Here is a 17,966-nt window from a genome sequence, read left to right as displayed (position 1 = left end):
CCACCAGCAGCCAAGCTGCCACATGTTTTTGTGTGCCCAGACTGAATGGAACACATAAAGCAACCAAATATTTGACTTTTGGAATCCCAAAAGGTCAAGAGTAGATGAAAGTGTTAGAAAAACCTATATAATGAGAAAATAGTTGAAAATGTACGAAGTCTAGCAAGAGATTTAGACATCCAGATACAGGAAGCTCAGAGATATCCAAATAGATGCAATTCAAAAAGGTATTCTCCATGGCACTTCAGAGTCAAACTATCAAAAGTAAAAGAGATAATCCTAAAATTAGCAAGAGAAAAGTATTTATTTGCTTATAAAGGAACTCATACCAGACTAACAGCAGATCTCAGTAGAAACCTTATAGGCCAGAAGATAATGAAATGATATATTCAAAGTGATGAAAAAAAAAAAAAACCTGTCAGTCAAGAAAACTTATACTCAGCAAAGTTATCATTCACAAATGAAGGAGAAATAAAGTCTTTCCCAGACAAGCAAAAGCTGAGGGAATTTATCACCATTAAACTGGTCATACAAGAAATGCTTAAGAGATTTCTACACCTGGAAGTGAAAAGATGATATTACCACTATGAAAACACATGAAAGGGTACAGTCAGCTGGTAGAACAATCATACAAATAAGGAAGAGAAAGAATTCAAATGTGCTAATATAGGAAACCACCAAACCACAATGATAAAACAGAGAGAAAGAAAGGGACAAAGGATATATGAAACTAACAAATTGTCAATTGGTGAAATGACAGGAGTAGGTCATCATATATCAATAAATGGATTAAACTTTCCACTGAAAAGGTATAGACTGGCTGAATGGCAGAACAAACAAAAACAAAAACAAGAACCAAACCCACAACCGAACTATATGCTGCCTACAAGAAACTCATCTTACCTATAAAGACGCATATAGACTGAAAGTAAAGGCATTCAAAAAGATATTCTAGCTGGGCGCAGTGGCTCACACCTGTAATGCCAGCATTTTGGGAGGCCAAGATGGGCAGATCACCTGAGGTCGGGAGTCCGAGACCAGCCTCAACATAGAGAAACCCTGTCTCTACTAAAAATACAAAATTAGCTGGATATGGTGGTGCATGCCTGTAATCCCAGCTACTCAGGAGGCAGAGGCAGGAGAATTGCTTGAACCTGGGAGGCAGAGGTTGCGGTGAGCCGAGATTGTGCCATTGCACTCCAGCCTGGGCAACAAGAGCGAAACTCCATCCCCCTCCACCAAAAAAAAGATATTCCATGGAAACAGAAACCAACAGCAAGTAGGAGTCGCTATACTTGTATTAGATGAACCAGACTTCAAGTTAAGAACAGTAAAACAGGACAAAGGAGGTATTATATAATGATAAAGGGATCAATCCAGCAGGAGGAAGTGAAAATTCCAGATATCTATGCCCATTAATACTGGAGCACCCAGATTCATAAAGCAAATAGTATTGAATTTAAAGAGAAAGACAGACTGCAATACAATAACAGTGGGGGACTTTAACACCCCATTCTCAGCAAGAGGTGAAAGACCTCCACTAGGAAAACTATAGAAAGTTGATGAAAGAAATTGAAGAAGACAGAAACAAATGGAAAGACATTCCATGCTCATAGATTAGAAGAATTGATATTGCTAAAATGACCATGCTGCCCAAAGCAATCTACAGATCCAATGTGTTCCCTATCAAAATACCAATGTCATTTTTCACAGAAATAGAAAAAAATCCTAAAATTTGTATAGAACCAAAAAATATCTTTAATAGCCGAAGCAATCCTGAGCAAAAACAACAAAGTTGGAGGCATCACACTACCCAACTTATAAATACATACAAGTCTATAGTAACCAAAATAGCATTGTATAGGTATAAAGACAGACACACAGACCAATGGAACAGAACAGAGAACCCAGAAATAAATTAGCATATTTACAGCTAATGGATTTTTGACAAAGGCAACCAAGAACATACATTGAGGAGAGGACACTTTCTTCAAAAATTGGTCCTGGGAAAATCTGACATTTATTTGCAAAAGGATGAAACTAGACCCCTATATTTCATCATATAAAATGTCAACTCAAGATAGATTAAATACTTAATTGTAAGATCTGAAACTGTAAAACTACTAGAATAAAACAGGGAAAATATTTTAGAACATTGGTCTAGGCAAAGATCTTATGGCCAAGACCTCAAGAGAACAGGCAACAAAAACAAAAATAGACAAATGGCACTCTATGAAACTAAAAAGCTTTTGCACAGCAAAGGAAACAACCAATAGAGTGAAGAGACAACCCACTGAATGGGAGAAAATATTGCAAACTATTCATCTGACAAGGGACAAATATTCAGAATATACAAGGAACTCATCAGTTAAAAAAAACTCATTAAAAAGTAGGCAAAGGACATGAATAGGCTTTTCTCAAAAGAAGACATACCAGTGGCCAAAGAGTTTTTGAAAGATGTTCAACATCATTAATCATCAGGGTAATGCAAATCAAAATCACAATCAGATATCACCTCACCCCAGTTAAAATGGCTTTTATAAAAAGACAGGGAACAAGAAATGTTGTTGAGTATTTGAATAATGGGGACTCTCATACACTGTTTTTGTGAATATATGTTGATGCAGCCACTATGGAAAACTGTATGGAGGTTCCTAAAAAAACTAAGAACTACTATATGATTCAGCAATTCCACTACTGGGTATGTATCCAAAAGAAAGGAAATAAATATATTGGAGATATTTGCACTCCTATGTTTATGGCAGCACTATTCATAATAGCCAAAATGTGGAAATAAAATATTTCCATATATATAAAATAAATAAATATTTGACTTTTGGAATCCCAAAAGGTGAAGAGTAGATGAAAGCGTTAGAAAAACCTATGTAATGAGAAAATAGTTGAAAATGTACCAAATAAAAATAAAATTAAAATTAAAAAATTTTATAATAAAAAAATAATGGGAGACATTAACATCCCACTGTCAACATTAGACAGATCAATGAGACAGAAAGTTAACAAGGATATCCAGAAATTGAACTCAACTCTGCACCAAGTAGACCTAATAGACATCTACAGAACTCTCCACCCCAAATCAACAGAATATACATTCTTCTCAGCACCACATTGCACTTATTCCAAAATTGATCACATAGTTGGAAGTAAAGCACTCCTCAGCAAATGTACAAGAACAGAAATTATAACAAACTGTCTCTCAGACTACAGTGAAATCAAATTAGAACTCTGGACTAAGAAACTCACTTAAAACTGCACAACTACAAGGAAACTGAACAACCTGCTCCTGAATGACTACTGGGTACATAATGAAATGAAGGCAGAAATAAAGATGTTCTTTGAAACCAATGAGAACAAAGATACAACATAACAGAATCTCTGGGACACATTTAAAGCAGTGTGTAGAGGGAAATTTATAGCACTAAATGCCCACAAGAGAAAGCAGGAAAAATCTAAAACTGACACCCTATCATCACAATTAAAAGAACTAGAGAAGCAAGAGCAAACACATTCAAAAACTAGCAGAAGGCAAGAAATAACTAAGATCAGAGCTGAACTGAAGGAGATAGAGATATAAAAAAACCCTTCAAAAAATCAATGAATCCAGGAGCTGGTTTTTTGAAAGGATCAACAAAATAGATAGACTGCTAGCAAGACTAATAAAGAAGAAAAGAGAGAAGAATCAAATAGATGCAATAAAAAATCATAAAGGGGATATTACCACCGACCCCACAGAAATGCAAACTACCATCAGAGAATACTACAAACACCTCTACGCAAGTAAACTAGAAAACCTAGAAGAAATGGATAAATTCCTGGACACATACACTCTCCCAAGACTAAACCAGGAAGAAGTTGAATCCCTGAATAGACCAATAGCAGGCTCTGAAATTGAGGCAATAATTAACAGCCTACCAACAAAAAAAAGTCCAGGACCAGACAGATTCACAGCTGAATTCTACCAGAGGTACAAGGAGAAGCTGGTGCCATTCCTTCTGAAACTATTCCAATCAATAGAAAAAGAGGGAATCCTCCCTAACTCATTTTATGAGGCCAGCATCATCCTGATACCAAAGCCTGGCAGAGACACAACAAAAAAAGAGAATTTTAGACCAATATCCCTGATATTGGTCTAACATCCATGTGAACATCCATGAACATCCATGTGAAAATCCTCAATAAAATACTGGCAGACTGAATCCAGCAGCACATCAAAAAGCTTATCTACCATGATCAAGTGGGCTTCATCCCTGGGATGCAAGGCTGGTTCAACATACGGAAATCAATAAACGTAATCCAGCATATAAACAGAACCAAAGACAGAAACCACATGATTATCTCAATAGATGCAGAAAAGGCCTTTGACAAAATTCAGCAGCCCTTCATGCTAAAAACTCTCAATAAATTCGGTATTGATGGAACGTATCTCAAAATAATAAGAGCTATTTATGACAAACCCACAGCCAATATCATACTGAATGGGCAAAAACTGGAAGCATTCCCCTTAAAAACTTGCACAAGACAAGGATGCCCTCTCTCACCACTCCTTTTCAACATGGTGTTGGAAGTTGTGGCCAGGGCAATCAGGCAAGAGAAAGAAATAAAGGGTATTCAGTTAGGAAAAGAGGAAATCAAATTGTCCCTCTTTGCAAGTGACATGATTGTATATTTAGAAAACCACATCATCTCAGCCCAAAATCTCCTTAAGCTGATAAGCAACTTCAGCAAAGTCTCAGGATGAAAAAATCAACGTGCAAAAATCACAAGCGTTCCTATACACCAATAACAGACAGAGAGTCAAATCATGAATGAACTCCCATTCACAATTGCTTCAAAGAGAATAAAATACCTAGGAATCCAACTTACAAGGGATGTGAAGGACCTCTTCAAGGAGAACTACAAACCACTGCTCAATGAAATAAAAGAGGACACAAACAAATGGAAGAACATTCCATGCTCATGTTTAGGAATAATCAATATCATGAAAATGACCATACTGCCCAAGGTAATTTATAGATTCAATGCCATGCCCATTAAGCTACCAATGACTTTCTTCACAGAATTGGAAAAAACTACTTTAAAGTTCATATGGAACCAAAAAGGAGCCCACATTGCCAAGGCAATCCTAAGTCAAAAGAACAAAGCTGGAGGCATCACACTACCTGACTTCAAACTATACTACAAGGCTACAGTAACCAAAACAGCATGGTACTGGTACCAAAACAGAGATATAGACCAATGGAACAGAACAGAGCCCTCAGCAATAATACCACACATCTACAACCATCTGATCTTTGACAAACCTGAGAGAAACAAGAAATGGGGAAAGGATTCCCTATTTAATAAATGGTGCTGGGAAAACTGGCTAGCCATAAGTAGAAAGCTGAAACTGGATCCCTTCCTTACTCCTTATACAAAAATTAATTCAAGATGGATTAGAGACTTAAATGTTAGACCTAAAACCATAAAAACCTTAGGAGAAAACCTAGGCAATACTATTCAGGACATAGGTATGGGCATGGACTTCATGTCTAAAATACCAAAAGCAATGGCAACAAAAGCCAAAATAGACAAATGGGATCTAATTAAACTAAAGAGCTTCTGCACAGCAAAAGAAACTACCATCAGAGTGAACAGGCAACCTACAGAATAGGAGAAAATTTTTGCAATCTACTCATCTGACAAAGGGCTGATATCCAGAATCTACAAAGAACTCAAAACAAATTTACAAGAAAAAACAACCTCATCAAAAAGTGGGCAAACGATATGAACAGACATTTCTCAAAAGAAGACATTTACACAGCCAACAGACACATGAAAAAATCCTCATCAGCACTAGCCATCAGAGAAATGCAAATGAAAACCACAATGAGATACCAACTCACACCAGTTAGAATGGCAATCATTGAAAAGTCAGGAAACAACAGGTGCTGGCGAGGATGTGGAGAAATAGGAACACTTTTACACTGTTGGTGGGACTGTATAAACTAGTTCAACTATTGTGGAAGACAGTGTGGTGATTCCTCAAGGATCTAGAACTAGAAATACCATTTGACCCATCCATCCCATTACTGGGTATATACCCAAAGGATTATAAATCATGCTGCTATAAAAACACATGCACACGTGTGTTTATTGTGGCACTATTCACAATAGCAAACACTTGGAAGCAACCCAAATGTCCATCAATGACAGACTGGATTAAGAAAATTTGACATATATACACAATGAAATACTATGCAGCCATAAAAAATGATGAGTTCGTGTCCTTTGTGGGGACATGGATGTAGCTGGAAACCATCATTCTCAGCAAACTATCACAAGAACAGAAAACCAAACACCGCATGTGCTCACTCATAGGTGGGCATTGAACAATGAGATCACTTGGACACAGGAAGGGGAACATCACACACCGGGGCCTGTTGTGGGGTGCGGGGAGTGGGGAGGGATAGCATTAGGAGATATACCTAATGTAAATGACGAGTTAATGGGTGCAGCACACCATCATGGCACATGTATACATATGTAACAAACCTGCACATTGTGCACATGTACCCTAGAACATAAAGTATAATAATAATAAAAAAAGAAAATGTACCAAATAAAAATAAAATTAAAATTAAAAAATTTAATAAAATTAAATAAAAATAAAATTAACAAATTAATATTCACGAAGCATCTACAGCAGTGCTCATCAATGGAGGAATGGATAAAGACAATGTAGTATGTATACATAGGGGAATATTATTCAGCCATAAAAATAACGAAATCCTGTCATTTGCAGCAATATGGAATGGGACTATGGATGGTTATTATGTTAAGTAAAGTAACCCAGACAGAGAAAAACAAATATCTCATCTTGTAACTCATATGTGGGAGTTTTAAAAAGTGATTCTTTTATGATAGAGAGTAGATTGGTGGTTACTAGAGGCTGCGAAGGGTGTAGGGAAGGAGGGGATGAAGAGAGGTTGATTAATGGGTATGTATGTATATAGTTTGATAGAAGAAATCAGACCTAGTGTTTGATAGATCAGTATGGTGACTGTAGCTTACAATAATCTGCCACATATTTCAAAATAGCTAGAAGAGAATAATTTGAATGTTTAAAGCATAACGAGAAGACAAATATTTAATATAATGGATATTACAATTACACTGATTTGATCTTTACAAATTATATCCATTTTTAAATTATCACATGTATCCCCTAAATATTTACATCTATTATGTAGCAATACAAGATAAAATTAAAAAATTAATATTTACAAAGCATCTGTTGCAATAGTGCTTGATACGTAAGTGCCATTGAGAGCTTTTATTTTTTCAGTCAGCTTTTAGATTTATTATACTACTATTTTCTTTTTTTCTTTTTTTTTTTTTTTTGAGACAGAGTCTCGTTCTGTCGCCCAGGCTGCAGTGCAATGGCGTCATCTCCGCTCACTACAAGCTCCGCCTTCCGGGTTCACGCCATTATCCTGCCTCAGCCTACTGAGTAGCTGGAACTACAGGCGTCCACCACCACGCCCAGCTAATTTTTTGTATTTTCAGTAGAGATGGGGTTTCACCGTGTTAGCCAAAATGATCTCGATCTCCTGACCTCGTGATCCGCCCGCCTTGGCTTCCCAAAGTGCTAGGATTACAGGCGTGAGCCACCGTGCCTGCCTTTCTATGTTTCAATTTTAACTTCTTGAGTTTGATGCCGCATTATTTACTTTTATTCTTGCTTATTTATTAAGATAAATATTTAAGGTTGTGAATTTTCCTCTGAGCACTGCTTATGTTGTCTCTTAAAAGTTCTTATAAGTATCCTGATGGGAGTAGGGGTTTTATTTTCTGATCATGTCATTAATTTCTAGTTTAAATGCATTGTGGCAGATTGTATTTTCTGTTTTATTGTTAGATTTTGGAACTTAAAAAATATTTTTAGACCTAACATTTGTTCAGTTTTTGAGAATCAGCAAGGATGTGTGAAAAGAAGGAGTATTATCTATTTTCAGATATGTTGTTTGATATATATTAATTAGATTTTCTTTATTATGTTTTTAATGTCTTTTATATTCTTAATTATTTTTCGTTATCTATCATGACAACAAAGTGTAAAAACGAATAAAATCTTCAGCTTCTAACATGTTTCTGTTTCTCTTGAAGGTTTTATTTTATTAATGTTGATAGTGTATTTTTTGATGCATAGATATTTGTACTGGTTAAATCATCATGGTGAACTACACTTTTCTACATTGTGAAGGAGCCTTCTTTTTTAAATTTAATACTTTTGCTGTGAATTAAAGTTGGTTGTTCAATAAATTGATATCTTTTTTGTTTTTTTTTAACTTGGTATACCATTGCTTATTTTATTTTTTAGCATTTTTAAATTATTTTGATTTGAGTTGACTCTTAAATATAAAACAAGAGTTGCATTTGGGTTTAAGATCCAATCTGAACGTCTTTGTGTTTTAAATAGGTGACTTTAGCCTGTTTACTTAGGTTGCTAACAATTAATATACTTGGACCTAGTTCTGACATGTTATGTTAAAACAATTTCACTATGTGATCAGCTTATTTTTCTTTATTCATTGGATTTTTTTTAAGAATTAAAAAAGTTTGTAATTTTGTTCTGGTTATAGTTATTATTTTATAGAATAGTTTTAGTCATCTATTTCAGTAGATAGTATCTATTCATTTTCCACTATGAGCAATAATGAAATTATTCTTTTTCCCCCCACATCCTCTTCTTCCTCTGCTATTATATAGGTGTGATTTCTAGCTGGTTGTATTGTCATAATTGACATTTATCTTAGTGCTTTTAGATATATTTATAACTTTATTTATTGATTTGTTTACTTTAACTGATTTTTTTTTCCACCAGCTATTAAAGGAAATTAACGTACTTCTACTGCTGGCCATTTTTTTTTTAACCCTCTTCTTCCTAACTTTAGTTAAAGAATTTTAAATTATAATCTGACATCTGTTTTGATTTTACTTTTACATACATAAGTAATTTTTTGATATTAGTAGACTTAATTTTTTTAGGAACATTATAGATTTATGGAACGATTATGCAGATAGTACAGAGTTCCCATATCTACCCTCCCTTCAGAGTTTCCCCTATTATGAACATCTTGCTTTAACATGGTGTGCTTGTCACAATTGATGAACCATTATTGATGGATTATTAACTGAAGTTTATTTTTTACATTAGGGTTCACTTTTTGTTGTGCAGTTCAATGGGTTTTGACAAATGCACAATGTCATATATTTACCATTACAGTATTATTTGGAATAGTTTCATTGCTCTAAAAATCCACTGTGCTCCAACTGTTCATCTCTCTCTCCTTTCCCTTCCCCTTGGCAACAATTGATATTTTTACTGTTTTTATAGTGTGCCTTTTCCAGAGTGTCACATAGGTGGAATCAAACAGTATGTAGCTTCCTCAGACTGGCTTCTTTTACTTAGCAATATGCATTTAGGTTTCCTCCATGTTTTTTCATGACTTGATAGATTTTTTAAAATGATAACCTCTTTTATTTATATAGAATTATAAATTACAAACTATTATTTTGCTTAATCCATTTAACCACCAAGTAAGGGAGACAGACTAGAGGATATTAGCTCCATTTTACAGGCAAGAGTGGAAACACTGGTCTCATATTTAGTATGAGACAGCTGGGATATGATCATGCCCCTGCACTCTAGCCTGGGCAATGGAGTGAGACCTTGTCTCTAAAAAAACCAAGACAGAGCTGTGATGTAAGCCCTGGGCTTCCATACTCACAACTGCTTCCCTCTCTCCCATGACTTTGTGATACATCATTTGAAAGTAACCTGATTTCGTAGTGTTTTATAGTATAAGAGTAACATCTGTTCCTAGCAGTTTAACTCTGGAGCCAACCAACCTAATTACCTCATAACCTGGCACATTTTAAGGCATTGTTATACCTCTAACTTAATTTCACAGCTATATTTGAGGGCTCCATGAATCAAAATTGCAGCAAGCTGATCTGAAAGGACCAGGAAACACAATGGTCAAGCATATTTTCAAGTTTAATCTAGATTTGAAGCATCCTCACCAGTTGCTCTGATGGCAAGCAGAGGTAACTAAGTAAATGGAATAGAGGGAAGGCCCATTTAATAGAGGTGGATATTGGTCAAAAAATACAAGCAGTATCAGACCCCTTTTTCAGGATTAATATTCCTGGAAGCTCTGTTGCTGGACTACTATATCATTACCAGCAAGACAGACAGCAATGCTTCTGGAGTCTAGAATATGCAAGGAAAAGGTCAATTAAGCTGCCTGCCTGGGGCCTAGGAAGCCAAATAGAGCTAATTTCATCTATGCAAACCAAGAAAATGATTCACTCCTTCCAGATCTGTGTTTTAAGGAGAGGGATGATCATCAGGGAAACCAAAATTCCATCTTGAAGCCCAGGGGGAATAATGGTGGGTATTTCCCAGTGTTATAGATGGTGCAGAGGGCAACACAACATGCCACTCTGAAGGGAAGAAGCTATCTTGGTAACCAGAGACTAGCAAGGTCAAGGCCTGGGTGACCAATCCTGGTAAGAGCAGGACTCCCTCATATAAGGTCCCTGAGGAGAAGGGTTTATGAACATTATAAAACTGCAAGCAAAATTTTGCATGTTTTCCTGGTGAAGGGACCCTTCATTCTCAAATCCTGAGCCAGCAAAAAGGACTAAGCCAGTTGCAGGCTAGGATTAAAAAGCCGCCAGATAGACTTAGAGCCAGGTAAGTCTGAGAACTCGCAAAGCCATGACTGAAAAGTTGGAACATGGATTCACAGTGGGGACAAGTGAACACTTGCTTTTGTGCTTGTCTTCATAATTGTATTTCAAGTCTTTTCAAAATAAGACCCTAGGACTCCCCAGTTTAAGTATGCCCCTGGGCTTGGTCCACTGCTGCAGGAGTTTTAGGGGTCCTTGTACAAATGCTTGAGTCATTTATTCACCAACATTAAACCCTAGGGTAGAAAATGAGACAAAACAAGACTCCTTCCTCCATAGCATGTGCTGATTTCAGAGGAGGCAGCAGTCAACTTGGAAAATACTGGACATTTTCCTTGGAACTGGACTGTGATGAGAGGTGACTGCCATGAATACAACCTACTATCTTTTCTCTGGCCCTTCCCTTCCAGTTTTTGAAGACAGAGCAGAAAATAATCTTTCAAGATACTTGATAATTTCAAAAAACAAAAACATGTGCTTCCAATGCACTGTGCTTTCAGAAATTCTGGGTCTATTTCAGTTGGAGGATGAGCTGATTGATGTGTTCTCCTTGATAACCAGGTGAGCCCATATCCTTGAAGAAGTCCACTCTATTATTGGTAGCATGATGGGCCATTAAGAGGTAGAAAGGGCACAAGAACCTTGAGATCTCTTGGAAATTCTTCCCAGGGAAGGCCATTTCATGAAGGAGGTCTTCCAAGCAAATGACACCAAACCTTCCCAGGTGCTTCTCAGTTGCTATGTTGTCTGATGGAGGGATGGTCTTATTCTTAACCTTGGCTTGTACACGTTTCAAAATGAGTTCCTGGACAGACTTCAGATTTGGAAATCCCCAGGTCACATAAATTTCCACTTTTAGGCTCTGGGGAGTGACTTTGACAGACACCACAGAAAATCTTCAGAACTCTTGCAGTGTTCCTCTGCACCAGTGAACTCACCCCATTAATCCTTTGGATGTGTACAACAGAGGCCAATAAAAGTTTATCTGGCGATTCTAAGGCATGAGGCTTCACTTCTAGTCATAGGAGATGCACCCTGTCACATTTCTGCTGCTAGGAATATGTAGAACCAATTCCAGTCACTTAAACCTGAGTCTTTTTCCTTACCTCTGCTCATTCTTTACCAGAAGTGCCTATTTTGCCTGGATGGCTTTGAGGGCTTGATAAGCCTCCATCTTTTTCAGGAGATATTCTGGAATCAAAGGGAATTTTTTTTTTCTTTGCTCTTGCTCTGCCATCTTTCTAGGCTGCAGCCACTGATCACACATATCCCCTGATCCTGCACATGCATGCCCTGTAGGAGACAGAGTGGTCTGCCAGCAGGGACAGCAAGAGACTAGCTATCTGAGGCCAACTGAGGCTCCATGGCACTGCCATATCATTCCGGATCGATTTTTTTTTTATTTGTAGATGTCTGGTTATTGCAGCACTATCTGCTGAAAAGACTGTCCTTTCTCCATTGAATTCTTCTTGTTTCTTTGTCAAAGATGAGTTGAATGTATTTATGTGGGTTTATTTCTGGGCTCTCCTTTCTGTTCCACTGATTCATGTGTCTGTTCTTTTACCAATGCCACGCTGTCTTGATTGCTGTCACTGCATAGTAAGTCCTTGAAGTTGGTGTTACTTCTTGGACTTTGTTCTTCTTCCACATTGTGTTGGCTGTTCTGGGTCTTTTGCCTTTGCATATAAACCTTAAAATCATTTTGTTGATATCCATAGAATAACCAGCTGGGATTTTGATTGGGATTGTGTTGAAACTATAGATCAGGTTGGGAAGAACTGACAGCTTGATAGTGGTGTCTTTCTATCCATGAACATGGAATATCTATTTATTTTTAAAAGATCTTCTTTGATTTCTTTCATCAGAGTTTTGTAGTTTTCCTCATAGATCTTGTACATATTTTGTTAGACTTAAACCTAAATATTTCATTTTTTATGCTCATGTAAAGAGTATCATGTTTTTAATTGCACATTCCAGTTGTTCATTGCTGATATTTAGGAAAGCTATGGACTTTTAAAAAATATTAACCTTATATGCTTCAACTTTGCTATAGTGATTTCACATTCCACTAGTGTCCTTGTTAGTGTCTTTCCTGTTTTTGAGTTTCCCTAGAAATTCCTTAAGTAGAATCTGAGCTTTGCAGTTCTTTCAGCTGTAATCTCCTGTTATTAGAAAGGAACCCTGTTGATGTTGCGGTAGAATTATATGGGGAGGGGACATATTCTGTAATCCTATGGTTAGATCTCAGTCTTTTAATGGGTGAGCTCTGACATTCACAATTGTGCCTCAGATATTGTATTCCTTCCTTAGGTGAGACAGGAAGACTAGAGAGGCCTGGAGTTGGGTATTTTCCTTCTCTCATGCTGGTTAGGCTCTGGTTATATCGTTTCCCCTGAGGGCAGGCTGCTGTCACTGGAGAACAGAGAAGAACAATTCTGGGAGTATTTCTAAAAGGCTACTTTACCCCTGGGCATATTTCAGATTGTTAGCTCCCCACCCCCAACCCCTGCCATGAGCATGAGAGGATTTTCATTAGATTTTCACCCAGGTGGGGCTTCTTTAAATAGAACTCAAGGAAGTGTGGTCCTCTCCAAAGCTGAACCCCCCAACCTGGGAGTATTTAACTCCCAAGGTATCCCACACTCAGCTTCCAAATAACCGTCAATTCCCATTTAAGTATTCCTATCAATTCCTGGCTCTAGCAGTTTCTGCTTTTGGTAAGCTGTGATTCTCCGTATTCACCTGTTTCTCCAGTTTTTCAGGTGGCAATTTGCCCTGTGACCTCAATTCTCTGATGAGTCTAAAAAGGTTGTTGATTTTTAGTTTGTTCAGCATTTTTTGTTGTTGTTGTGAGGATGGAAGTGACAGCTTCCAAGCACTAAACATCAAAGCTGAAACCAGAAGTCCCTTATGAATTTTTATAATGTGAACATACTCTTGTAACCAGCCTCCAGAATAAGAACCATGACATTACCAGCAACACCCCAAATCCCCTTTACAGATGCTAACTCCTCCTTAAAGATAATCAGTATACTGACTTTTATCACCATAATTAGTTTTGCCTGTTTTTGAATTTTTTATAAATGAAATCATTCAGTATGTATTCTCTTTTTATGTCTGGCTTATTTTGCTCAACATTATGTTGAAGAATCATCCACGTTGTTGGGTGAAGTAGTAGTTAATATATTTTCATTGCTGATTAGTATTATAATAGTCCTCCCTTAACTGTGGTCTTGCTTTCTGCAGTTTCAGTTACTAGGGTCAACTGTGGTTCAAAAATATTAAGTGGAAAATGCCAGAAATAAACAATGCTTAAGTTTTAAATTGCATGCAGTTCTGATTAGCATGATGAAATCTCACACTATCTGCTTTGTCCTGCCTGAGACATGAATCCTCCCTTTCTCCAGCATATCCATGCTATATATACCACCCTCTCATTACTCACTTAGTAACCCTCTAGGTTAGCAGATTGTCAGATAGACTGTTACGGTATCACAGTGCTTGTGTTCAAGTAACCCTTATTTTACTTAATAATGGCAAGAGTAGTGATGCTGGTAATTCAGACATACCAAAGAGAAGCTGAAAGTACTTCCGTTAAGTGAAAGGTGCAATTTCTCAACTTAATAAGGGAAGAAAAAATTGTCTGCTGAGGTTGCTAAGATCTACAGTAAGAACGAATCTTCTATCTGTGAAATTGAGAAGGAAAAATAAATTCATGCATAATATATTTAGGATTCAGTAGTATCCACAGTTTTAGGCATCTACTAGGTGTGGACATGGAGGGACTGTTGTCACTGTAACTCTGTACCACAATTCAGTTTTTTATTCTTTTGTTGGTAGACATTTGCATTTTGTGTTTTGAGCTATTATAAATAGTGCTGTTACAGATTTCTTTGTACATGTCTTTTGATACACATTTGTAAGCATTTCTGTTGGGTGTATACCCAGGAATGCAATTGTTGGGTTATAGAATGTGTGATGTTCAGCTTTTGTAGATACTGCCAAGCAGTTTTCCAAAGTAGTTGTACCAATTTATATTTTCACTAACAGGGTGTAAGAATTCTAATTGCTTCACATTGTCACTGATGCATAGTATTGTTTATCTTTTACATTTTAGCCATTATGGTCCACGGGTGGGTAAGTAGTAGTAACTAATTGCATTTTAATTTACGTAACTCTGATGAGTAATGAAACAGCACACCCTTACATGTGTTTAATTTCAGGCACTGTTATGAAGTGCCAGGAGGCTGAGGTCTTGGGAGGATTGCTTAAGGCTAGGAGTTTGAGACCAACCTGGGCTACATGGTGAGACCCTGTCTCAAAAAAATTCATTATATATTATTTATATCATTTATGTCATTAAATTCTACTGAGCTGCCTTTTTCTTTTTAATTTGTAGGAGTTATTTATATATTTTGGATATGAGTTATTTGTTGGATGAATCTATTGAAAATATCCTCTTCCACTCAGTTGTTTGCATTTTATTTTCCTTAATGGTATTTTTTGATGAACAAAAACTTTACAATGCTAATATATTCTAATTTATCAATTGTTAATGATTAGCAATTTTGTGTGTTATTTAGGAAATCTTGTCTATCCCAAGTTTATGAAGATTTTTTTCTGACTTAATAGTTATATGAAGATATTTTAAAATGTTTTATTCTAAAATTTAAACTGATTTGGCTGTTATTTTTATATGTGCAATCCATTTGGAATTGATTTTTGTGTTTAGTGTGAGGTAGGGTGCAAAGATTTATTTATTTTTATATGGATATCTATTTGATCCAGTACCATTTAGTGAAAATCTGTCCATCCCCTTCTGCTCAGTAGTCTAATCTTTTTCATAACCAAGTAACTGTGTATATGTGGGTTTGTTTCTGGAATCTCTAGTTTGTCACATTGAGTTATTTGTCTCTTCTTTGCCAGAATCATACATTTAATTATTATAGTTTTACATAGCTTGAAATCTGAAAGTTTAAGTTCAGCTTTGTCCTTTTTCAAGAGTTCCTCGTCTATTCTTGGCCCTTTGCATTTCCATATAAATTTTAGATTCAGTTTTTAAATTTATATACACATACACACACCATGCTGGGATTTTGGCCGAGGTTCAGATCTCCAGAAGTATTAGTGGGAGCAATAGTTCCTTAATTCTTGCTTGTCTAAAACTCTTTTTTGCCTTTATAGTTGAACATCAGTTTGGCCAGTGTAAAATTTTAGAATTACCTTTTCTTTTTTTGCAAATTTTGCAGGAATTACTCTAATTTTTAAATTTTTATTTATTTTAATTTAAAAAAATTTTTAGCTTTGCATGTTGTAGAGAAATCTCAAGATGGCCTGATTATTTCCACCTCAAAAGTGACTTGATCTTTTTGCCTTCTTACCCAGGTTTTTTTAATTTAAATTTTGAAGCCCAGAGATTTTTGCTAGAAAATGGCTTGGTTTTAAAGATTTTTTCTCTGTTTTCCCAAACACACGGTCAATATGTAAAGTCAAAATTTTTCTTGTGTCAAGAAAATTATCTATGATTGTATCTTAAAATATTTGTTAAGTTGCATTGTTTTCTTCTGTCCTCCAAATACTCTAATTATACACTGTTCATCTTCTTTGTCTGTCTTCTCTATCTGTAATGTTTTGTCAATTAACAAAATACTTCCTTTTTATTTCTTTTCTCACTTACATATACACACTATGCCCCTTGTAGGGTTTTAGAAAATGTCTGCTCTCTCTCGTCTGTGTTGCAGTTTTGCCTTAATTGATTTTCAGTTCAAATTTTATCTTCTCTTATTTTCTCACCATTTCTTCTTTGAACTCTTAGTACATTTACTAGGTACTCGTGTTGCATAGAGGTGATTGTTTCATTAAGATTTCTAAATTAATGGCAAATTTATTTTCCTTCACAATTTTAATCTTCTTTGCATTAACGTTTCTCTTAAGTGTATTTGTTGTCTGTCATCTGTTTTTCTCATTTGTTTCTTGTAGCATCTTTGAATAGCTCCTGTGCTGATTCCTTTTAAATTGCTCATCTTTGAAGATGACGAGGCTTTACTACACTAGCTATTTTTGAGAGGTTTGTGAGGAAGAATTGCTGGGCTTACTTACAGGTTAAGTAGAATTTCTCTTATGATTAAGGCTTTTATTTGTGACTTTGTTTAACATTTATTTCATTCTAGTCCATAAAATAAGCAGCTGTAGAGCTTTTACAAAGCAAATGTTGTCTTTTCTTCATTGCCTGAGTAATATGACTTGTCTGTGTCATTCTTTGTTTAGCTGAATTTGCTGTGTTTCTTGGAACCAGTGTGAATTCAGAAGTGCTCTTAATTCTAGCCCAGGCACTCCTTTCCAGCTTTTGCAAAGAAAGGATTGCAGAGATATACCTTGCTGATTCTTAGTGACATCTGCCTAATCTTCCCACCTTTTGGCACTTACTTAGTGGTTTGGAGTTTTAGGGGGCTTTTAGTTTTACTGAAAGTGGAGTTTGGAGGTTTTTCCTCGTTTTCTATTCTTGTTGCCTTTGGGATAATTTCCGTTAAAAGAAAGAGGGAATGTTCAAACTGGGAGTCAGCGTTCACATTAAAATATGATAGCACTTTAAAGACATTCCATTTACATTTCTACCAGCAGTACATGAGTTTTTATTTCTCCATAACTTCCACAACACTTTACTTAACCTTAAAATTTTTTTCTCAATAAATAGGTAAAAGGCCAGGTGCTGTGGCTCATGCCTTGGAGATGCCAGGAACTGCAGGGCCTCAAAGAGGGAGTCACAGCCCTGGCTCAAGGAGCTCCCAGGTCTGGGCTCCCTGAAGGGCCATAGCTCTTCTTTCCTTCTTTTTACCCACAACATAGCGAGCAAGGGGTATGTCTCAGCCCTGTTTGTGGTATGGCTCTTTTAGTCTTATTTGGCGAGTCCCAAGTTCTTGTCTTGTGTCCAGGAAGAATGAGGTATGCAGACAAGTGGAGAGTGAGCAGGATAAAGAAGAGCTTTATCAAGCGATAGAACAGCTCAGAGGAAACCCATGGGGAGCAACTCCTTTCTGCAGCCAGCATGTCCCAATGAGTGTTTAGCTCCTAGCGTAGAGGATAGCTCCTCTCTGCTAGGCAAGTCATCCCGATAAGTGTTCAGCTATCAGTGGAGAGCATAGCTCCTCTCTGTAGTTAGTCATCCCATCGTCGGTGCAGCTCTCAGCAGAGAGGAGGCTCTAGAGTGGGTA

The sequence above is a fragment of the Papio anubis genome, chromosome 2 (assembly GCF_008728515.1).
Source record: "Papio anubis isolate 15944 chromosome 2, Panubis1.0, whole genome shotgun sequence".
NCBI classification, from domain to species: domain Eukaryota; kingdom Metazoa; phylum Chordata; class Mammalia; order Primates; family Cercopithecidae; genus Papio; species Papio anubis.
The sequence above is the reverse complement of the archived record's forward strand: the minus strand, read 5'-3'. Positions refer to the sequence as shown.